The sequence below is a fragment of the Perognathus longimembris genome, chromosome 23 (assembly GCF_023159225.1).
Source record: "Perognathus longimembris pacificus isolate PPM17 chromosome 23, ASM2315922v1, whole genome shotgun sequence".
NCBI lineage: Eukaryota > Metazoa > Chordata > Mammalia > Rodentia > Heteromyidae > Perognathus > Perognathus longimembris.
The window spans coordinates 27,679,609-27,702,081 of record NC_063183.1 but is presented as its reverse complement, the minus strand read 5'-3'; the positions used below and the strand labels follow the sequence as shown (position 1 = coordinate 27,702,081).

The window sequence follows — 22,473 nt, the reverse complement described above, 5'->3', positions numbered from 1 at the left end:
ATGCAGAATCCAAGTCCAGAGTTCCTTCCATGACCTTCTAGCTAAGAACGGCAGGAGGCTAGCGCTCAGGGTATCAGGGTCCACAACATATTCAGAGAAGGAAAGATAAGATAAACTTTGTTTTCTACCAGCATGAATATGCCCGAGGGTACTGAGGGTAACATTGCACATCTTACAAGAGAAAACCTGTGACAATTAAATACCTATGTCAACTAACTTAAAAATATACACGATGTCTCCAGTATATCTTAGCCCAGAATAAAGAGAAAAGATTACCTGTTAGGTTTGGTTTAGATTCTGGCACTGATGGTTAGTTACCAGGGAGACTAATTCAATCTAGGGGTTCTAATGTTGATGACAGACTTCTTGTAGAGTTGAAGAGAGCCACTTGAATTGATTTCTGACATTACACACTAAGAAACATTAGATCTTAGCCTCCTGGAATACTAGAGGTAGAAAAGTAGTTAACACCACCAGAGATTGAAAGCTTGGGTAATAAATATAAATACACTTTAAATTTGGAATAAAATCAAGCAAGTTGGAGCTGGAATGGGCAAGAATGACAGTAAAGAATGGCAATAAAAATGGTCATTTTTTTTTTTTTTAACTGCTGAGTTTTAAGCTGGGCCCAGTAGCTCAACTGGGAGGCAGACATGGGGGCGGGGACCACAGCTGGAGGCCAGCCTGGGGGAAAAGCTGTCCGGACTCCATCTCCAGCAAACTGAGCTTGGCAAGGTGCCGCGCATCTGCTGCTTGGGCTAGGGCTACGGGGGGAGGGGGGGGGAGGCGTCGGGTGTCACCGGGGAGAACGGCAGCTCAGGCAGAAGCGGAGACCACATTTTGAAAATAAGCAACGATAAAAGCAAACCCTCTGGAGCATGGCTCGTGTGGTACAAGAGTAGATAGGCCAATGCAAAGCCCTGAGTTCAATCCCTAATATTGAAAAAAAAAATTGTTCAATTTTAAACCATTCCTCAAAAAAACAAACAACAACAAACAAAAACCAACCAGCCAGGCCCCTGTGGCTCAGGCCTGTCATCCTAGCTAACTCAGGAGGCTGAGATCTGAGGATCGTGGTTCAAAGCCAGCCGAGGTAGGAAAGTCCATTAGATCCTTATCTCCAATTAACTGCCAGAAAACGAGAAGTTGTGCAGCAGTGCTAGCCGTGAGCACAGAGGCTCAGAGACAGTGCTCAGGACCTGAGTTCAAGCCCCACAACCAACCCCAAACCAAAACCAAAACAACAACAACAACAACAAACAAGGTCTGTGAGATTATCATTGCCACTTATGAACACCAAAAGCTAGAAGTGGAGCTGTGGCCAAGATGGTAGGGGCCAGCTTTGAGAGAAAAGAGAGAGAGAAGAATAAAAGAAAAAAAACCTCAAAGAACTTATGTAAATAAAACTACATAGATACGTGTATTAACGTGACTTTATGATGGCTGCATTACTAGCCAGTTTTCCTTCTGCCCTCCCCTTTGCTTTAAGGAAAAAACATAGTTTTCCTATACCTTTGTTTTTTAGCATCCATGAAAGCTTGAGGAGTTGACCTAAAAAATTACAAGGGTCTCTAACTGATAAAACTGGAAGAACCCCAGACTAGTGGCTCACACCTGTAATCCTAGCTATTCAGGACGCTGAGATCTGAGGTTCACAGTTCAAACTTAGCTCTAGCAAGAAAGTCCTTGAGACTCTTATCTCCAATTAACCTCCAGAAAACCAGAAGTGGAGCTGTAGCTCAAAGTGGTAAGGAGCTGGCCTTTAGCCAAAAAAAACAACAACAACAAGGCACTGAGACAGTGCCCAGGCCTTGCATTCAAATCCCACAACAAAACAAACAAACAAACAAACCAAACAACTGTAAGGAAGTTGGGCTTAACTGCTTTCCTTAAATCTACAGAAATTTCTCTAGTGGAAAAATATGACATGAAAGGGAAAATAGGCTTTATAGGAAATTAAACTCCTAGGATCAGTGACTAATCTACGGGGTAAAGAAATCAGGAAAGTCTTACCCAAAAACCTGATTAGCTTTGTAAAGGTTCAGCCATGGGGTAAGGCTGGGTAACAAGGCATTGAGGCAGGAATATGAGACCACCCTAGTTGTAGTGAAGGGCTCCTTTGGCAATGTCCTTACTTAGGGAATGGGGAAAAGAAAAAGAGCAAAGGACATTAAGTTGAAGTGGTTATCCTAGTGTAAGAAGAGTTTTTAAAATGTGTCTGTCCGGAAATACTACACTGAGTTTAAATCTTTGAGAAAGACTGAAATAATTGGTGGGTAATTACGAGTTCATTTGAATACTATAGTTGCTTCACAAATAATGCGAGTGATGTGGTTTTACCCTTTAAGTCATAAACTTGTTAATGAACCTAATTATTTCAAATTATCCTAAACTTCATTTCGCCATAGATTATTGGTCAGGGAGGAGAATAACAGGACAGTTTATTGGAAGTTGAAAGCAATTATGTCTCTTTTACTTATTAACATCTAATAACTTAAAAAATGTTTGCCATGGGCTTCGAACTTTCTGTTAGCTGAGGGCTACTGTCTTTTCTCAGCTGAGGGGGCTGGATAAGGATGCAGTGCAAAGCCAGCCTGGGCAGGAAAGTCCATGAGACTCTTATCTCCAATAACCGCCAGAGAACCGGAAATGGAGCTGTGGTTCAATGTGGTAGAGAGCTGGCCGTAAGCAAAAAAGCTCAAGGAGGGACAGACAGATAGACAGACAGACAGACAGACAGACAGACAGACACACACACACACACACACACACACTACTACCTTTGGGTGAGGACAGTATTATGTAGGCTGTATAGGAAATACAAATGTTTCTTGCAAAATGGGTGGAAGGGTGAGGTACAGTGGGCAGGAAGACTGCCCAGCTCGTGGTGCCTTCCAGTTGGTATGGATGTTCAATGGAGGGTGCTGTGGCTCACCCCTAGCATTTCCTCTTTGTGTCCCGCCATTGTTCTCTAATGGGAAAAATGCTCGCCAGAGCCCTGGTGACGCAGGGTCAGCCCCCACCTTTTCAGCCAAGTCTTTCCATCACCGTGTTTACTGTAAGTCAGACTTCAGCACCCAGCAAAGAAAGGGGGCATCTGATTCCATTATTTTACAAAATAAATTATAGGCTCTCAAACTCTTTCCATGGGTGGATTTTTTCAATATTCATCACTAAACAATATGTCTTCAAAATTAAAGCCCCTATTCCAAGATCAAATTTGCGAAAATTTGCTTCTGCTTTTAATTAAACTCAAGCTATTTCTCAGTGAATGAGAAATTAACAGTTAAAATGAGTGATTAGAGTAAGAATGGGCTCTTGTGAGGCTAGTAATCCCCAGATTCTTTGATCCGACCACTAAGCTCCTACCCTGACTGCAGAGACCCACACAGAATCCAACCTTAATCAAATTAATCACACCCAGGGCAGGATGCCACCCGAGGCCCCTCCAGATCGCAGGGCATTGGCAGGGTTCTGGAAGGTCCCAGTTGGTACCTCTGGAGGACCTGTCTTGCATAATGACACCTCCCCAAGGTGAAAGACCGAGGGCAACTCCTTGATCTAAGAACCCATTTTCATTTTCAAAATAATTAGCGTCACTCTTCTCTAGTACAAAGCGCGTGAGACAGAACAAAATGGCACCCCAGGGTGTGCTTTTACGCTTCCGGATGGCAGAAGGAACACCAGGAGATTTTTAATTTTCCTTTTTTAAAAGAAAAATTGGGGTAGGTGTGGTTCCTAATGCAATCACAAGTGTGGGTGATGCCTGGGTGGGGTGGGTAGGGGAGCACAGAGCCCCGCGGGGTCCCCCGGTAACCACGTGACCTCAGATCTGTGCATCTCAGTGTGCCTGTCCTTCCTGTGTCGGCAGCCCTCCCGCATCACCAGAGGGAGAGATGTTCCTGAAGACACGAGGGACGGCGGAGGAGCGGGGGCCATACACTCCATACACTCTGCCTTGCTGACATGCCAGGTGAGAGGTCATCTGAGGATGGGGAGGGCAGGGGCAGGGCTGGAGATCTGAAGGGAAGAAAGGTGGACCCAGTTGTCTAGGGGGAGAGAAATGAGACGGATTGTAATTATCTGGTGGAGCTAAGTCCACTTAAGTTAGGCCATGATGAGTTTAGGTTCACTTAGGAATTAAAAATTGATACACACATGCACACCATGATATAGTACCCCCAGCCTAAAGAAAGATTAGAGGACATCGCCTGCAGGAAAATGGAAGGAACTAGAGAACGTCATGTTGAAAGAGACAAGCCAAGCTCGACAAGCCAACCATCTCATGTGCTTGCTCGCTGGTGGAGCAAAGACCTAAGATGGTGATGATGATGATGAAGAAGAAGAAGAACGACCATGACAACGACTACTACAACGACTGCAGTGGGGGTGGTAATGGGTCAGGGGTATAAAAGAAGGATTGTCAAGGAAGGAGTCAGGGAGAAAGGAGCAGGGGAAAGAGGAGATACTGAAGGGGAAAGAAGATGAAAAGAGGGCTGGGGATATGGTCTAGTGGCAAGAGTGCTTGGATTGCCTCGTATACATGAGGCCCTGGGTTCAATTCCCCAGCACCACATATACAGAAAATGGCCAGAAGCGGCGCTGTGGCTCAAGTGGCAGAGTGCTAGCCTTGAGCAAGAAGAAGCCAGGGACAGTGCTCAGGCCCTGAGTTCAAGCCCCAGGACTGGCCAAAAAAAAAAAAAAAAAAGAAGATGAAAAGATGGCACCACCACCCCTCCACACAAACATATAAATCACATAATACCAGAACAGCATAGTAAAACCCACCACATGCTGTTGGGAAAAGGGGTGAGCAAGCTGGGTGCTGGTGGCTCATGCCCGTAACCCTAGATACTTAGGAGGCTGAGATCCGAGGATCAAGGTTCAAAGCCAGACCAGGCAGGAAAGTCTGTGAGACTCTTATCTCCAACGAATCACCAGAAAACTGGAAGTGACACTATGGCTCAAAGTGGTAGAGTGCTAGCCTCCAACACAAATTGGCTCAGGGGCAGTGCCCAGACTCAAAGGTCAAGCCCCACAACAACAACAACAACAACAAAGGGACAAGACAAACCAAATCAAAACCCTCGTAGCTTACACATACAAATTCTACAAAAATATCCTTTATTTTTAGTGAAAGTCAAACACAGACATGTGGAGACACAAAATGAAAGGACTGAGCATTCAGTATGCTTGAATTTTTTAGTATTACGGTTGCCATATTCCAAGGTCCAACTTTTGTAATAATGAAAATGCCTTTAAAAAAACAAACTCATCTTTATAGACGGTTTTAATTATGACAGCCTGGCTTATAGCCCGTTTGTAATTTTCTCTCTTTATATTAGTATGTGAAAACAAAATGCTTCCTACTTGTGGGATGTCACGTGATATTTTCGTATATGTTCTGTAATGCTTAAATCAGGTTAAGCACCTGCATCTTCAAAAATCAATCATATTCTAGGGTGGAAACATTCTGAATCTGTTCTTCTAGGCTTTTGAAATATACAAAACATAACACTTGTCATCTGTAGTCATCTTGCTGTTCCTACCTAAATAGAACTCCTATGCCTTCCTCTGCTTCCCAGCCTCTGGTTAGCATCTATTCTCAACTTCTAGAAGATGGACCTTTTTCACATTCTATGTGAGTGGCTGTCTTTACGATCTATCATTTTCTCTGATATGTAAAATTCTTTCGTTTCCCTTTTGCTATTTTTTCTTGTTTCCTCTATGCTCTCTGCTACCTTCTCACCAATGTTTTCTTATTCTCCCTGGGGTTCCTTCCAATTGTACCTTTGCCTCTGATGAAGGCTTTCTTTTCCGTGTCTTTTCAATCAGACCCTTTGCTATACTTTTCTTCTATGCTTTCTGATTTTTCATCTGTAGAAGTTTAAAAATGTGTGATAAAATATTTAGTTATACTATGTACTGTACCTTTTTTTTCTAATATCTTTCATGCCTTATTTGTTTTCCTTATCCATCTCCCCCCTCCCACTCCGGTTCTCTCTCTGTTCTATTTTTTGTGTTTTGATTTTATCTGTCTTCTAGTTTAAGTAGAATCTGTGCTATGTTTTCTGTTCTTTATTGCTTCTGGATGCCTTCCATAAAAAGATGGGGGCACACAAATTTCATGCTATGTCTTCAAGCCAGAAGTCATCCAGAATGTTCTTCAGCTTATTATCTTGAAAACACTTGAAGTTGTAAAACCATTACAATTAATACCTATTGCTGTATCCTTAGATCCACTGATGTAAATCATTTTGTCACATTTACTTTCTCTGTATTTCTTTAGTTAAATCATTTTGAAAATGAGTTGCAAACTGTTACATTAAAAACGAAGCAAATAAAAAGTATTTAAATATCTCTGATTATTACTGTTTATGCCTAGACATAATTCATGTTCCCCAGTAGCAAACTCTGTGCCAAGGATTCAAGAGCAAGCTGTTTTTTGGAAGGAGTGGGGAGTGATGTAGGAGAAGCAGGACCGGCAATGAAAGACCAGCAGATACCGCAGTGAAGGTTCTGACCTGCCCCAAAGAGACCAGGAGGCAACATGCAAGCACGCAGCTCAGAATTACCCCAGCCAGGGACAAGGGGTGGGAGGGAAGGAGTGGCATTCATTAGCCCTCTCTCACCAGTCACTGCTTAAGGAATTTGCCCCCGGGGGCTATTAATTCGGTCCCTTCCATGTGGGCAAAAGTGAGTTCTGCAAGCTTTTCTGAGGCACCACTGCTGTCGGATGGGAGGAGGGCAAGGCTCCCTTCAGGGAGCACCGATCCTTTTCCAAGAGGACTGAGGGCAACTACATCAGTTACTTTTACAAAACACAGCAAGGAACATGGAAATGCTGGAACGCTGCTTCTACAATTGCCCAAACATCCTTCTTTTTTTTTTTTTTTTTTTCTTTTGCCAGTCCTGGGGCTTGAACACAAGGCCTGAGCACTGTCCCTGGCTTCTTTTTGATCAAGGCTAGCACTCTGCCAACTTGAGCCACAGCGCCACTTCACTTCTGGCCTTTTCTATATGTGTGGTGTTGAGGAATTGAACCCAGGGCTTCATGTATATGAGGCAAGCACTCTTGCCACGAGGCCATATTCCCAGCCCCCATCCTTCATTTTTTTATTAACCAGACTCCCACTTCAGATCTTCTACTACACTTGGACTCATTCATGTGCTGGGGCTTGAACTCAGGGTCTGAGTGCTCTCTCTTAGTTTTTTCTCTCAAGACTAGTATTCTACCACTTGAATCATGCCTCCACTTCTGGCTTTTTGGTGGTTAGAGATAAGAATATCATAGACTTTCCTATGCTGGCTGGCTTTCAACTTTCAATCCTTAGATCTCAGCCTCCTGAGTAGCTGGGATTACAGGTGTGAGCCACAGGTGCCCAGCTTTGATAACCTTTCTTGCATATAATAGACTCAGATGGGCTGGGAAATGTGGCCTAGTGGTAGACTGCTTGCCTAGCATGCATGAAGCCCTGGGTTCAATTCCTCAGCACCATAGATCCAGAAAAAGCTGGAAGTGGCACTGTGGCTCAATTGGTAGAGCGCTGGCCTTGAGCAAAAAGAAGTCAGGGACAGTGCCTGAGTCCCTAGCCCCAGGACTGGCAAAAGAAAAAAAAATAGATTCAGAATTTATCTAATTTGTCTGTGTTACAGAATTATTATGAGTAGTAATTCAATTTGCATATGCTTGGCTATAAATCATCTGAATCCTGAAAGCTCTTAGACTAGCTTGATCCATACGGCCTCTAGATAATGTATTTTCTCATTATGACAGGATTCTGCTCATAAAACTTAATACTTTAGGTTTTGGGAGTTGTTTTCAATACTGTCTCACTTAATGACTATTTGCTCTTCTTTCTTGTCCTTCTCTTTTTTCCTCCTCCTCCTCCCCCACCCCGCCTTGCCTCTTCCCCTCCCCTCCTCCTGTGTGGGGCTTGAACTCAGGGCCTGAACTCAGGGCCTGGACACTGTCTCTGAGCCTTTTTGTGTTCAAGGCTAGTGCTCTACCACTTGAGCCATGGCACCACTTCCGGTTTTCTGGTGGTTAATTGGAGCTAAAAGCCTCATGAGATTTTTACTGCTGGGGCTGGCTTTGAACAGGGATCCTCAGATCTCAGCCTCCTGAGTAGCTAAGATTATAGGTGTGAGCCACCAGCACCTGGTTTGCTTTCTCTTAATCAGTTCAAATTTTTGACTTCCCTTTTTTAGCACACAGATTTTGCTATCTCTTCATTCCCATTATAATTTGTATATTACTTGTATTTGTATTATACTTGTGAATACTCAGAAATGAACTGCTAATGAGAAGAGTGAGTCATTTTCCATATTTAGTTTCCAAAAGCTCTCATTTAAAAAAAAAAAGAAAAAGGTTTTCAAGTATTAACTTGGTTTAAATGGTTTCTGGTAAAAACCTTACCTTCACAAACTTTTTTTTTTGGGGGGGGAGGGTACTCCTGGGGCTTGAACTTGGGGCCTGGGCACGGTTCCTGAGCTATTTTTGCTCAAGGTTAGGCTCTACTACTTTGAGCCACAGTACCATTTACAGTTTTCTGGTGATTAACTGCAGATGAGTCTCTAGTCTCATGGATTTTCCTGCTTGGGCTGGCTTTGAATCATGGTCCTCAGATCTCAGCCTCTTGAGTAGCTAGGATTACAGGCATAAACCAGCAGTGTCTGGCATTCACAAACTTTTATGGAAGGAAGGAAGGAAGGAAGGAAGGAAGGAAGGAAGGAAGGAAGGAAGGAAGGAAGGAAGGAAGGGAAGAAGGAAGGAAGGAAGGGAGGGAGGAAGGGAGGGAAATGAAGAGAAAGAGAGAAAGGAAGAATGAAATAAAGAAAGAGAAGGAAGAAAGGAAGAAAGGAAAGTAAGCAAGCTTGAAAAGTTAGACAACATGAATAGCACTTTTAAAATTACTGGATAAAAGTTTAAATTACCAGGAGTTGCATCATTATGGCTTATTATTTGAGAATTGTTTGTCTTCTATAATATGAAATTATTCTCAGAGGAATACTGACCAGAATAGAAACCAGCTGTATTTTTGAGGCCAGACTGAAAAAAAGCAAGCAATTTTTTTTAAAAAATTAGTAAAAGAATAGCTTATGGAAGTTTCTAAAAACCTGAACCATGATAAGTATGATAGGAAAAGTGTGTGTGTGTGTGTGTGTGTGTGTGTGTGTGTGTGTGAGAGAGAGAGAGAGAGAGAGAGAGAGGCGGGGAGGGAGAGGGAGAGAGAAAGAGAAAGCTCAAAATGATCTGAATTTAAACAGTTGAAAAATGAAGAAAGGGAAGGATGAAATCAACAAAACTGAACAATACCAAAAACTTTCTGCGGGCTGGGGATATGGCCTAGTGGCAAAAGTGCTTGCCTCGTATACATGAAGCCCTGGGTTCAATTTCCCAGCACCACATATATGGAAAATGGCCAGAAGTGGCGCTGTGGCTCAAGTGGCAGAGTGCTAGCCTTGAGCAAAAAGAAGCCAAGGACAGTGCTCAGGCCCTGAGTCCAAGGCCCAGGACTGGCAAAAAAAGCAAAACAAAACAAAAAAACAAACCTTTCTAATCTTTGTAAATATTTAGGATCAACAAGGAAATAGCATAATTTAATTTTATCTAGCAAAGCAAGCAACTAGAAAGCAGAGAAAAACAGCCTCTCAGTCTATAAGATATAAATTAAGTACTAATGGCATGAGGAATCTTGAAAAGAAATAAAAATTTACTACATTGAAAATGTGAAATATTCCAGATATGGTAAAAGTGAGCCAATTTTTCCTCCCAGTTTCATCCCTTAGGGTTTACTAGTTGAGGGAGAGAGAAATTTCTTTTTGTACTTTTGAGTTTGCTTCCTGATTTTATATTTGATCATTTTGGAAATAAAGCATATTTTTTTACCATAATATGTGAGCATGCTGAGTAAAGTACAATGGAATGGAGAAGTGGAGAGGGTAATCAAAGGAGATATAATTTTGTGCTGGCTCCTGGTCTTGAACTCAGGGCATCTTTCTCTCTCTCCCTTACCTTGCTTGCTCTCAGATAGTGTTCTACCACTTGAACCACATCTCCAGCCTGGCTTTTTTGCTGGTTAATTAGAAATGTAGTCTCTTCAACATTTCTTCCCAGGCTAGCTTTGAGCCTGGATCCTCTACATCTCAGCCCCGTGAGTAGGATTACAAGTGTGAGCCCCTGGCACCTGGGTAATATGCTACAGAAAGTTCCTCCTAATGTTCTACAGAAAGTATCATCACAATTGACTTTAATATTGTACATTAACTTACACTTGCGAAGTTTCAAGCTGAAATCAAAGAATAAAATTGTTTTATGCTTTCACAATAAGATATTATAAACATAGCTTGACCTGCACTGCCCCCTTCTGTGGGGGGGGGGTGTGTGTGGGGTGTGTGTGTGTGTGTGTGTGTGTGTGTGTGTGTGTGTGTGTGTGTGTGTGTGTGTGTGTTGGTCCTAGGGCTTGAACTCAGGGCTTGGGCACTGTCCCTGAGCTTTTTTGCTAAAGGCTAAAGCTCTACCACTTGAGCCATAGCTCCACTTCTGGATTTATTTATTTATTGCAGCTAGAAATAAGAGTCTCATGGACTTTTCTGCTCAGGCTGGTTTCAAACCATGATCCTTAGAGAAGCTAGGATTATAGGTGTCAGTCACCTGTACCTTGTGACTTTTTTTCCCCCTTGTGCTGGTCCTGGGGCTTGAACTCAGGATCTGGGTATTGTCCCTAAGCTTTTCTGCTCAAGGCTAGCACTGTACAAAAAAAAAAAAAAAAATCAGCACTGGGAATGTGGCTTAGCTATATAGTGCTTGCTTAGCATGTATGAAGCTCTGTGTTCGATTCCTCAGCACCACATAAACAGGATAAAGCAGAAGTGGAGCTGTGGCTCAAGAAGTAGAGTGCTAGCCTTGAGCAAAAAGAAGCCAGGGACAGTGCTCAGGCCCTGAGTCCCAGGCCCTGCGACTGGCAAAAAAACCCCAACAAAACAACAACTTCCTTTTGCACCAGTTATCCTTACAAAGAGATTGTGCTCTTACTTCCACACTTTTGCAGTAATCGATTTTCAAGATGCTGCCTGGTTTTCACTTCAAGGGAGTAAGATGTCCTGATTCTCTGATTTAGAGTGTGGCTTTGGGGGACTCACATTCCTTATGCCCAAGCTTTCCAACTGTCAAATCTCCTCTACAGCAGGGTTGCAGGCTCCATTCTGCAAATGACACCCCTTCTGATCCACTTACTAATGGCAGAGCTCCAGAATTTGATGTGATTCCTCTTTGTCTCCTACCTTATGTCTAACCTCAAGCTTTGTTTCTGACATGTATCCTCACCTCTCCTGTCATAGCAGCCGTCCAAGAACAATTACCTCTGTCCTCGATTATAAAAACAGCTCCAAGATCATTCTTTTTTTTTTTGGCCAGTCCTGGGCCTTGGACTCAGGGCCTGAGCACTGTCCCTGGCTTCCTTTTTGCTCAAGGCTAGCACTCTGCCACTTGAGCCACAGCGCCACTTCTGGCCGTTTTCTGTATATGTGGTGCTGGGGAATTGAACCCAGGGCTTCATGTATATGAGGCAAGCACTCTTGCCACTAGGCCATATTCCCAGCCCCTCCAAGATCATTCTTCAAGTAAGTGTTCAGGATGATTGCATTTCTTACTGATTACAAGCCATTCTACCCAAATCCCGAATTGCCCACTGAGCTCAAAGTCGAACATGAATGGGTCTCATCACCAAACTTCCATCTAGTTCACTATGCCCAGTATGTGGTCATTCAGTTTCTAGAACACAATAAGCTCACTTCACTTCAGAATTTTGTTTCCCTCCATTACTTTTATCTAGAATAATCTATCTTCACTTCTTTCTAAGCTTTCAAATCTCAGCTTGAATGTCGCCTCCTTATAAAGACTTTCTATGTCTGGATTCTAAACACCTCTTTCCTTTTTGTTATTTGCTACCACAGTGACATTCTTATTTTTCTTGGAATGTGGAATTTTATGTTTATCATTTTCCTCCTCTTTGACAGTTGCATTCCTATGAAGAAAGGGTCCTTGATAAAATATTGGACAGACTATCTCCATCACATTGTCTGTCTCTGAATACATAGGAAGTATTGACTTGGAGGAATTAGCTGAATTCATAAACAGAACCAAGCACTGCATACTTGAAAATTCAGGAACTTTCCAGTCATGGCTGTCTTTGAAAAGTGATCCTCAGATCTCACCTTCCTGATTAGCTAGGTTTATATGCTTCAGCCACCAGTGCCAGGCTGCTTCTTAATATCTTAAAGGAAGCAGTTCAACACTCAGATCATCTCCTGCCAGGTGACCATACCAATAGTAAAGTGGTAACAATTCTTCCCTGGCTGCCTTGTAATAATCCCAGGGGACCATGTGGAGATGGTCACAGACAGGAGAAGGAGGTTTGTAAGGAGGTTTATTAGTGGGGCCATATCGCCCACGGGAGAGGGAGCCACAGAGTGTCTCACTTCCGCACCTGATCCAGGTGGTCGCTTCTCTGGGACTAAAGGGGAAGTAGGTAGGTCTTAATCGCGAGTAGGAATGGCCCATTATAGTTCTAGGGCAGGGAGTTTAGGTTTGGGTGGATCTGGGGGCTAATGGGAGGGGCTGAGGGCCTAAGGCCGGGGAAGTGCTAACAATAACAAACCTCCTTTCTCTGCCCTTCACTGTGTCTCTTTATTTGGTGGCCAGTGGCCTGACCTGACATGTGAGTCCTGGATTTTGGGGGCCTGGGGTCTTAGAACCTGGTTTCAGAATCAGGGGCCGTCAGCAAAAGGTATGCAGAGTGTCCCCTTACAGCTGTAGCCTAGTGGGTCATCATACCTGTTCATGAGATGGAGAGATAATCATCCTCTCTTAGGGGCGTTCGGCTGCTCCTTAGGGGTAGTTTTAGTCTCTGGTTATAAAGAGGTTGTGGGTTAGTCTTGCCTTTCCCCAAACTCAAAGTGATTGCCAAGGGACTGTGGAAAGAGACAGAGGTGCCACACGTTTCTCTTGCTTCGAGTTAATTAGTGGCAGCAAAAACAGTTTATATACACTGTTACAAATATGTTTTCAGTAGCCTTTGGGATTTGGGTATTTACTGATTTAAGACATTCCTATCAGAGGAGCTAAAAGGATATGTCCCGGCCATCCCAGGGGACCATGCAGAGATCATCACAGACAGGAGAAGAAGGTTCAGAGGAGGTTTATTAGTGGGGTCATATCTCCCACGGGAGAGGGAGCTACAAGGCGTGGGCACCTTATCCAGGTGGCAGCTTCTCTCTCTGGGGGTAAAGGGGAAGTAGGTAGGTAGTGAGTAGGAGTGGCTCATTAGGTGTGGGAGGATCTGGGGGCTAGTGGGAGGAGCTGAGGTCCTGAGGCAAGGGAAATGCTAACAGAAGCAGCCTGCAGGACTGAGGTGGTGTGTTTAAGTGACAGGTCAGCCTTACAGAAGCCTGATGCCTCTTTCTTCCCGGCCTAACTTTCCCTCTTAGAAACTAGAGGTCTGGAAGATTTTTCCATTTTGTATTTCTGTTGCATATCTCCATCAGTGCTGCCTATCCCAATCACTATGAAAACAAGAATGGAGCTTCCTCAGAAAACTAAGCTAAAACTCACATTCAATCCCGCCAGGCCACTCAAAAGGCTAAGTCAGGATACCAGAGGCGCTAACACGTCCTCGTTCAATGCTGCACCCTTCCCAATGGACAAGCCATGGAAACAGCTCAGATGCCCTAGGACTGATGATCGGATCAAGAATAGGTGCTATATATACAAAATGGAATGTTGCTGAGCCATAAAGAAAAACGAAATTATGTCATTTGCAGGGAAATGGTGGAACTGGAGAATAGCATGTTAAGAGAAATAAGGAGGACAAAAGTCTCACGTTTTCTCTCATATGTGGAAGCTAGACCTAAAGGATAAACATGTGTATGTAGCATCATATATACATATAGAGAGAGAACATCTTTGCTGTTGTGGAACTATTTGAGAGGATTAAGGAGAAAGGAAAAAGAAAGAGGCTTGAAGAGCTTCAAGGCAGCGTAGGAGTCTTGAATAAAGAGGGGGTTATTGGGAAGGAGAAAGAAAGTAACTGAGGGGTAAATCAACTTCTAAGAACAATTATATGTGCTTAAAAGTGAATGACAGAAATGTAAAATAAAATAGGTCCCATTAGTGGGGAATACTAGAGGGGGAAGCAAATTGAAAGCTGAAGGATGTAATGAACCCTGAAGTTTTTTTTTTTTTTTTTTTTTTGCCAGTCCTGGGCCTTGGACTCAGGGCTTGAGCACTGTCCCTGGCTTCTTCCCGCCTGCCACCTGAGCCACAGCACCACTTCTGGCCGTTTTCCATATATGTGGTGCTGGGGAATCGAACTGAGAGCTTCATGTGTAGGAGGCAAGCACTCTTGCCACTAGGCCATATTCCCAGACCCAGCCTGAAGTAGTTTTAAGAACGGGGGAGAGTGATAAAAGGGGACAGTCTGATCAGGAGCCTTTTAAGCAAACTTGGATATGTCAGAATGAACCCCTCTTGAATCACCATTAGAAGCTAATAATTTTTAAAGAGCAGGTTAAGCAAAAAAGTAAAAGGGAAGGTGTGGTGGGCTCAAGTGGTAGAGCACCATCCTTGAGTAGATAAAGCCAAAGGAGAGCCCAGGATCCTGAGTTCAAGCCCCAATACTGGCCTAGATATAGACAAACAGACAGACAGACAGACAGACAGATTTTTTTTTTTTTTCAAAAAGGCAACCTTTTGGTGGGCTCTATCTTTGCTGAGCTGGCTTATGGTCAGGTCTGCTAGCAGGTCCTAACCATTAGAGAGTGGTTCACTCTGGCTAAGGTGTTGTTTTTTAATTCTAAAATGTGGAGATATGACCAGAGCCTACACAAACACAGGAACAATAGGTGAGTTTCAGGAATTCCTTTCCCCAGACAGGCCCACCTGTTTTCTCTAGGTGTCCCCTGTTGTGAAGAGTTTGCAGCTTTTTAAACATCTTAAAGGAGGAAGCAGGTGCTGATAGACCCTGTGGTAGTCATTTAACACCTAACAAGAAGGTGTTGGGGGAAATTGTGCTGGGTTTTCAGTCTACTTCCCGGTTATTTCGGAGTCTGGCTCCGTGGCCTCCTCCTGCTCCGCTGTCTGGTGTGTAGAGCCCCGGCTGGCACAAGGGTAAGTACAAATGGCTTTTCTCTTATGCACAGGTTTCTGTGTTTGGTACACCGGTTTTACATGAATGCACAGTTTACCAAGAGCCTAGCAATTTGTGGCTCAATCTTACAGGGGAGGGAAGATAGCCACCATCTACCTTTGTGAATAAGTCAGATAGGAAAATGAATTAAATTGACATGAGACAGATTAACAGTAGGAAAAAAAATTAATCACCGACAGGGGCCCAAGAGTTGCACAAAATATGCTATTCAAAGTCAGCCGACGCCTTCCTTTCTGTAGGGTCTGAGTTACAGAAAGGATTAGAGGCTTGGGGCTTCCCGGGGGTGGTGGTGGAGACCAGACAGGGAGGCCCAGGGGAGGAAATGTGGCGAATCATGGTTGTCTTGTACGATGGGCAAAAAGCCTCTCAGGGAATGAGAAGCTGCCCTGAAGCCGCCCTCAGAGCCCGGCCACTGGCTGTGAGGTCATCCTTCAGTCTCTTCCCTGGTTGATTAGATTTCTTGGGTGCTATTCATGGCTGCCTTTACAAAACCTGTGTCTCTGGGAAAAATCTCTGCTTGCATCTGCTGTTCCCTTGTCCCCCAGCTCCCTAACAAGTAGTGCCTGCAGTCTAATCTAAAGTAATCCCTGTAGGTCTCCATAGCTTTCTTTCCTCTTTTTTCTTTCAGTATGGGGCTTGGGCACTGGCCCTTAGCTTTTTCCACTTAGACCTAGCACTCTACATTTGAGCCACAGCTCTACTTCCAGCTTTTATTTATTTACTTATTTTTGGCCAGTCCTAGGCCTTGGACTCAGGGCCTGAGCACTGTCCCTGGCTTCTTTTTTGGCTCAAGGCTAGCACTCTGCCACTTGAGCCACAGCGCCACTTCTGGCCGTTTTCCGTATATGTGGTGCTGGGGAATTGAACCCAGGGCCTCATGTATATGAGGCAGGCACTCTTGCCACTAGGCCATATCCCCAGCCCTCATAATTACTTTTTTTAAGAATTAAAAAAAGTTAGAATTTATTAGCTGAACAAGTGGTTTTTGTTTTGTTTTGTTTTGTTGCCAGTCCTGGGGCATGGACTTGGGGCCTGAGCACTGTCCCTGGCTTCTTTTTGCTCAAGGCTAGCACTCTGCCACTTGAGCCACAGCGCCACTTCCAGCTTTTTTCTATATATGTGGTGCTGAGGAATCGAACCCAGGGATTCATGTATAGGAGGCGAGCACTTTACCACTAGGTCATATTCCCAGCCCAACAAGAGGTTTTCATTGTGATATTTCCACGAATGCATACAAAGCACCCTAACCAAACTCAACCCCCTTTGTCGCAGTCCCTCATTCCATTTCCCCCTTTAAAACAATTTCAGCGGTTCTTTTTATCAAGTACACTGGCTACATTTACCCTGGTTTACCTCATTCACCTTTTCCATTGCCACCTCCCCCAAACCTGTCTTCCAGTAGAGGCTGTTTTCTTTTCCTGACATTTTTCATCAGTTTTCAGTGTCTATTAATTGTACAAAGGGTTTCAGTCAAATTGGCTTCCTCTATTTCTCATTTTGTGTCCCCTCTATTACTTTTATTCAACCTTTTTCCTCCCACTTTTAGAGTTTGTAAAGTTGTCGTTTTTACCTAGTGAAATAAAAATCAAACCAATTTTGCCACAAACACATTGACATCTGTGAGATATTTAAAAATGGTTTCTGCTGATGCTACCCCTCATTCTGCTGTCGTCTTGTCATGTGGTGCAAGGGGTGAAAATTCAAACAATGAAATAATAATCTTAACTGTATAGGATTTTTTTTTTTTTTTACCAGTCCTGGGGCTTGGACTCAGGGCCTTGAGCACTGTCCCTGGCTTCTTTTTGCTCAAGGCTAGCACTCTACCACTTGAGCCACAGCACCACTTCCGGCTTTTTTCTATATATGTGGTGCTGAGGAATCGAACCCAGGGATTCATGTATAGGAGGCGAGCACTTCACCACTAGGTCATATTCCCAGCCCAACAAGAGGTTTTCATTGTGATATTTCCACGAATGCATACAAAGCACCCTAACCAAACTCAACCCCGTTTGTCGCAGTCCCTCATTCCATTTCCCCCTTTAAATGCCACTAGGCCATATCCCCAGCCCCAACTGTATAGGATTTTTATGTGCTTTATGATACCTATCTAGGGGTGAAGCCAAACTCTTGGCACGAGAACACTTTTCAACTTTTTGGATGGCAGCAAGCACCTATGTATTGCATTGAATCAGGATATTGATTCCTTCTTAAAATTAAGCAGCAATTTAAGGGGATCAAGACAATCAAGAATGAGTTATTCCATATGTGTTAATTTATATAGAAATTTACATCAAACACCCAATCAAACAACAGCCTAATAGTTCCTGCAAGAGATCTTTGCTTTGGATCTAAACTTGGGCTGTAGGTTAGATTCATCAATGTAATTTCAAGACACTTAAATTTAGATGATCATTTCATACATAGGAATTGAAATAAAGCCAAGTTTTATAAAGACTCAGAGACACAAAGAATCAGATAGCATTTATAAGCAGATATTTACAGAATTGAGTCACCAGCATCCACACCACAATTTTGAGTACATGATTCAGACTTTGCATCTTATATACAGTTAGTTTCTAAATGTCAGGGCATTCATCCCAGTGTAAGCACGAAGTTTACATAACTGAGGCTTTATAGGGACCTCAGGCTTGCTCATTTACTTTTGGGATTTTTGCCCCCGAGTTTAAACTACTGTCTGCCCAGGACCATCCTCTGTTGTCTGGATTCCACTTTCCCCTTAGTTACAACACACCCAAGTTCCTACGAGGACCTACAAAGTGCTTGATGACCAGCGCTCCTGCCTGCATTCGGCCTCATTCACGTCACTACTTGTACTTCGTCCCTATGAGCCCCACAACCCTCACCTTCCCACCCCCGCCCTACTTGTTTATGCTGTTCAACCACTGGAATGCAGACTCTGTAAGAGCACAGCTCACTTCCAAAATAGTCACCATTGTATCCCCAGAAAACGAACACAACATCTGGCTGTTTGATAAATATTTGTCAAGTGGATGCATCTAGAAGACCAGTGAGCTTGGCTGTCTGGTGAGATCCTGAGTCAGGGCTGCATTTAGGGAATGGGACAGAAGAAAGGACGGAGACCAATTCTTGTGTGAGGAGAGATGTAGGCATGTAGTGGACATAAAATCTTGGCCCACAATTTAAAAATGCATGGAATAATATATATTTGTATTGACGAAAATAAACTAAGTTGGCTCTACTTGTGGGAATTCCATTTTCCTAGACTGGTGGAATCCTTGACCTCTTCTGTGCCTGGGTTTCCTTCAAGATGCTTTCAGGATGGAATAGGGTTCAATGGCTTTATGCAGGGCAAAGCAACGAACGACTTTCGGTCACTGAGCTATTTGTCTACACTGGTTACTTCTGGGGTGTTCACTGAGTCTATTCACATAGCTCCTTCAGGTCTAGGTTTCCAAGAGGCTTCTAGATTTCCTTTAAAATGCACGAAATCTTGCTTATAGGCTTATGTGTATAGACACATAAGACAGTTCCTATTTCCTGTAGTTTTTTTTTTTTTGTTGTTGTTGTTTAAATTTCTCTGCTATCTGTTGTGCTAGCAGAAATTTAGGAGCTGGGACCCCCCTGGGTCCCTTCCCCAGCTACGTGGTCCCTAGATCATGGACTCTACTTTCATTGTGCTGGTTAGCAAGAGCTCTCTCTTAGGCTTTCCTTATTTCAAAGGCATTCAGCCTGGCATTTTGAAATATATTCAGGTTTTACCCAAGTCAGGAAGCATACATGCCATTTTATTCCCCAGCAATGCCCCAACCTTGCCATTCTAATGACAGAGTTTGACTATACTTTTGACAATGTGAAGGACAATGTGAAGTTAGTATTTCATAAACTTATTCTGCCAATGGAAATTATGTTTGGATCAGGGGCAGAGAGTACAATTCTGATCCTGGCACTCTTCTGCTCTTAGAATAAAGGTCAAACTCGACTGGGCCCACGGGGGTCCTGTGAGACTTCCAGCCTATTCACACACTCCCCACCCCCCCTGCTCTCTCCTAAGGCCAGGCTGGAATCGTGTTCCAAAGCATGCGCCCTTGGTCATCATAGGAGCTCTCTCTGCATTTGCGGGGCTCTCTTCACCTGCTCCACTCCACTCATGCTTCAAATTGCAGCCTGCCGGAAGTTCTGCAGGGAAACCTGCCACTTGTAGACAGCACCAGGTGCCTTTTCTTCCTAGAATTTGTGCATGATTGGTCACAAGAAGGGAAACACTAAAATGAAACGCCATTTTCACTTTGTCACATTAGCCTGATAACTGCTGAATAAATGAGTGCTTTTCTGTACTGTTAAGATGAAAAAACTTGTGCACCATCTTTCTTCTTTCCTTTCCCTCCCTCCCTCCCTCCCTTTCCTTCCTTCCTTCTTTCCTCCTTCCTTCCTTTTCTCCTTCCTTCCTTTCTATCTCCTTCCTTCCTTCCTTCCTTCCTTCCTTCCTTCCTTCCTTCCTTCCTCCCTCCCTCCCTCCCTCCCTCCCTCCCATCTATCTCTTAAGAAGAATAATTCTACAGATATATCTGCATACTATAAAATGATACTTTTTTCCCTAGGAAAGCAATGGCTCACACCTGTAAATCCTAGGTACTCAGGAATTTGGATATGAAGGATTATGGTTTGAAATGAGCCCAGGCAAGAAAGTCAGGATTCCATCTCTAAAATAACCAGCAAAAAAAAAAGGAATGGAGATGTGACTCAAGGAGTAGAGCACTGGCTAAGCAGGCTAAGCCAAACATCCATGAGGCCCTGAGTTCAAACCCTCATAAAAATATATACTTTTATAATAGGAAATATGGGCAGAAAATAAATGATCAAAAACAGAGGCTTTTTAGAATACACTTAGAATACCCAGTCATTGGAATGCTATTAAGTTGTAAAAAGGGAGAAAGCTTGATGATTAGTGAAATGGGAAGATTTTCTGTTGTTGCTAAGTGAAAAAAAGCAATGCCCAGAATAATGTATATGGCATGCTACTCTTTTTATAAAAAAGGGAGAGGACAAGTAAACATATATACACATGTATGTAGTTTATGCGACAGCATAAATTAACTCTGGAAAGTTGTTAGAAACTAATAACTAGCAATTATGTTTGGGGAAGGATAGAAACAGGAAGGATGGGGGACAGGATAGAGCATGTAAGAATACGAAGAAAGGGCTGGGGATATAGCCTAGTGGCAAGAGTGCCTGCCTCGGATACACGAGGCCCTAGGTTCGATTCCCCAGCACCACATTTACAGAAAACGGCCAGAAGCGGCGCTGTGGCTCAAGTGGCAGAGTGCTAGCCTTGAGCGGGAAGAAGCCAGGGACAGTGCTCAGGCCCTGAGTCCAAGGCCCAGGACTGGCCAAAAAAAAAAAAAAAGAATACGAAGAAAAGCTGGGTGCCGGTGACTCACGCCAGTGATCTAGCTACTCGGAGACGGAGATCTGAGGATCACAGTTCAAAACCATAATTATGAAGCACAGTTTCAAAATTAATTACTGAAACATAAAATTCATGAAGTACAACTTATTGCCTGTCTTTTATTGGTTCATGGAAAAAAGATAGAGCTCACATAAGCAAAATTAGGTGGTAATTATGGAATTGTAAGAAATTCTCTATATTCTTTTCATATACTTTATTCACAAAGCAAACTGGCCCAATATTAAGCCTTGCTTCTTTCTGAAAAAAATTTTAGTGCTAACTTTCAAAGGACATTTAAAAAGCCATTTTTAAAAGAAATAGGGGAAGATGCTTTGTTTTCCAAACTTCAAGCTCACAAAATATAGTTTCTAAAAGTAACAAACAACGAAGTTAACTCAAGGAAACAACAAAAGACAATTCATCAAAAAATTTCTATGCTTAGTCAATGACTCTATGTACATTATATAAAAGCGGTAAAGGATTGTCAAAGTACAAGAAAAACTCCTGTGAGAGTTCATCTCTGTTTATCTCTACAACTAAGTAGACACAGCCACAGCTATTGGTTTTTAGAGAATCCTCATTGAGGCATAATAAGGTAGAGGTTCAAGTGAGGTCTCTATCGCCTCTGTGGTACCAGTGAACCAATGTGGGGGGCTATGTTGAATCAACTAAGGAGTCACTAAAAACTTACTACTCAAATTTAAATCTTAAAGCATGTGATTACCAAATACTGACTTCTAATATGTTGACGTCTTGTTTTAAAATCTGTAGTATTAGTGTGGAAGAGCTGGATTTAATGGTTTTTAAATAGATTTATGTTGTGAATGGACTATTCATTATTTTCACTTCTATATTATTTTTCCTTTTTAAGGCTGATTGTGGGGCTTGAACTCAGGGCCTGGATACCTTCCCTAAGCTTTTGTGCTCACGGCTAGTGTTCTACCACTTGAGCCACAGCTCCACTCTGACTTCTTGGTACTTAATTGGAGGTTAGAGTGTCACAGACTTCCTACCTGGACTGGCTTTGAACCATGATCCTAAGATCTCAGCTTCTTGAGAAGCTACGATTATAGACGTGAGTCACTGGTGCCGGGCTTACTTTCACTTCTTTGGAAGGAATATCTGAGTCTTAGGAATTTGAACTCTGTTCATTATTATTGTCTCCAAAATTAGCAGGGTATAATCCAGAGTCCCACAACAGCATATTCTCTTCTCTATTACGTTTAGGAAGAATTATTGTATGCTTTGAGCCATCTTGATTTCACAGACGCAGCCTACTCTTAGCAGCTTAAAAAATCTTAGCAGTTTAAAGAATATTACTGTTTGAATAAAAGGTAACTCAGTATGTTTAACTATTCTGTGAGCTTCATTCTGTCCTCTAAAAGCACAGAATGTAAAGGGAAATCACAGACTATAATTCAGTTGAATGGATTTCTTTCATCTAATTGGTCTGCATGCGCCACCTAGTGGTAACGCAGTGTGTTTTACATGTTGGGGGGGTGGAGAGGAGGAGAGGAGGAGAGGAGAAAGAGGAAAGAAGAGAGGGAGAGAGAATGTGTAATATAACATGGAAACAAAACTTTAAATACATATTCATAAATACTGAATTAGATATAAATATCTAATAAAGCTCTCAAACATCATTTATATGCCAGTACAGGAAGTAAAGAGGTGAAAATTTCATTTGAAAAGGAAAAGAGCTTTCTTTTATATTGTTATAAGTGTGATGATTCTAGCCCTAAATTAGTATTTACTGGTGAAACAATGTTCTTATTGAGGCAAATAACCAGGGCAAAAACTATATTATGTTTAATTTTTAATAGCAGTATTTTGCGG

The 22,473-nt window shown here is 42.8% G+C and overlaps 1 protein-coding gene across 1 annotated transcript in view; it reads right to left on the bottom strand.

Annotated features, from left to right (window-relative positions):
* Fam227b (family with sequence similarity 227 member B) overlaps positions 1-22,473 on the bottom strand; it is a 99,672-nt gene that overhangs the window by 2,636 nt on the left and 74,563 nt on the right. The gene's annotated exons all lie outside the window — the stretch shown is intronic.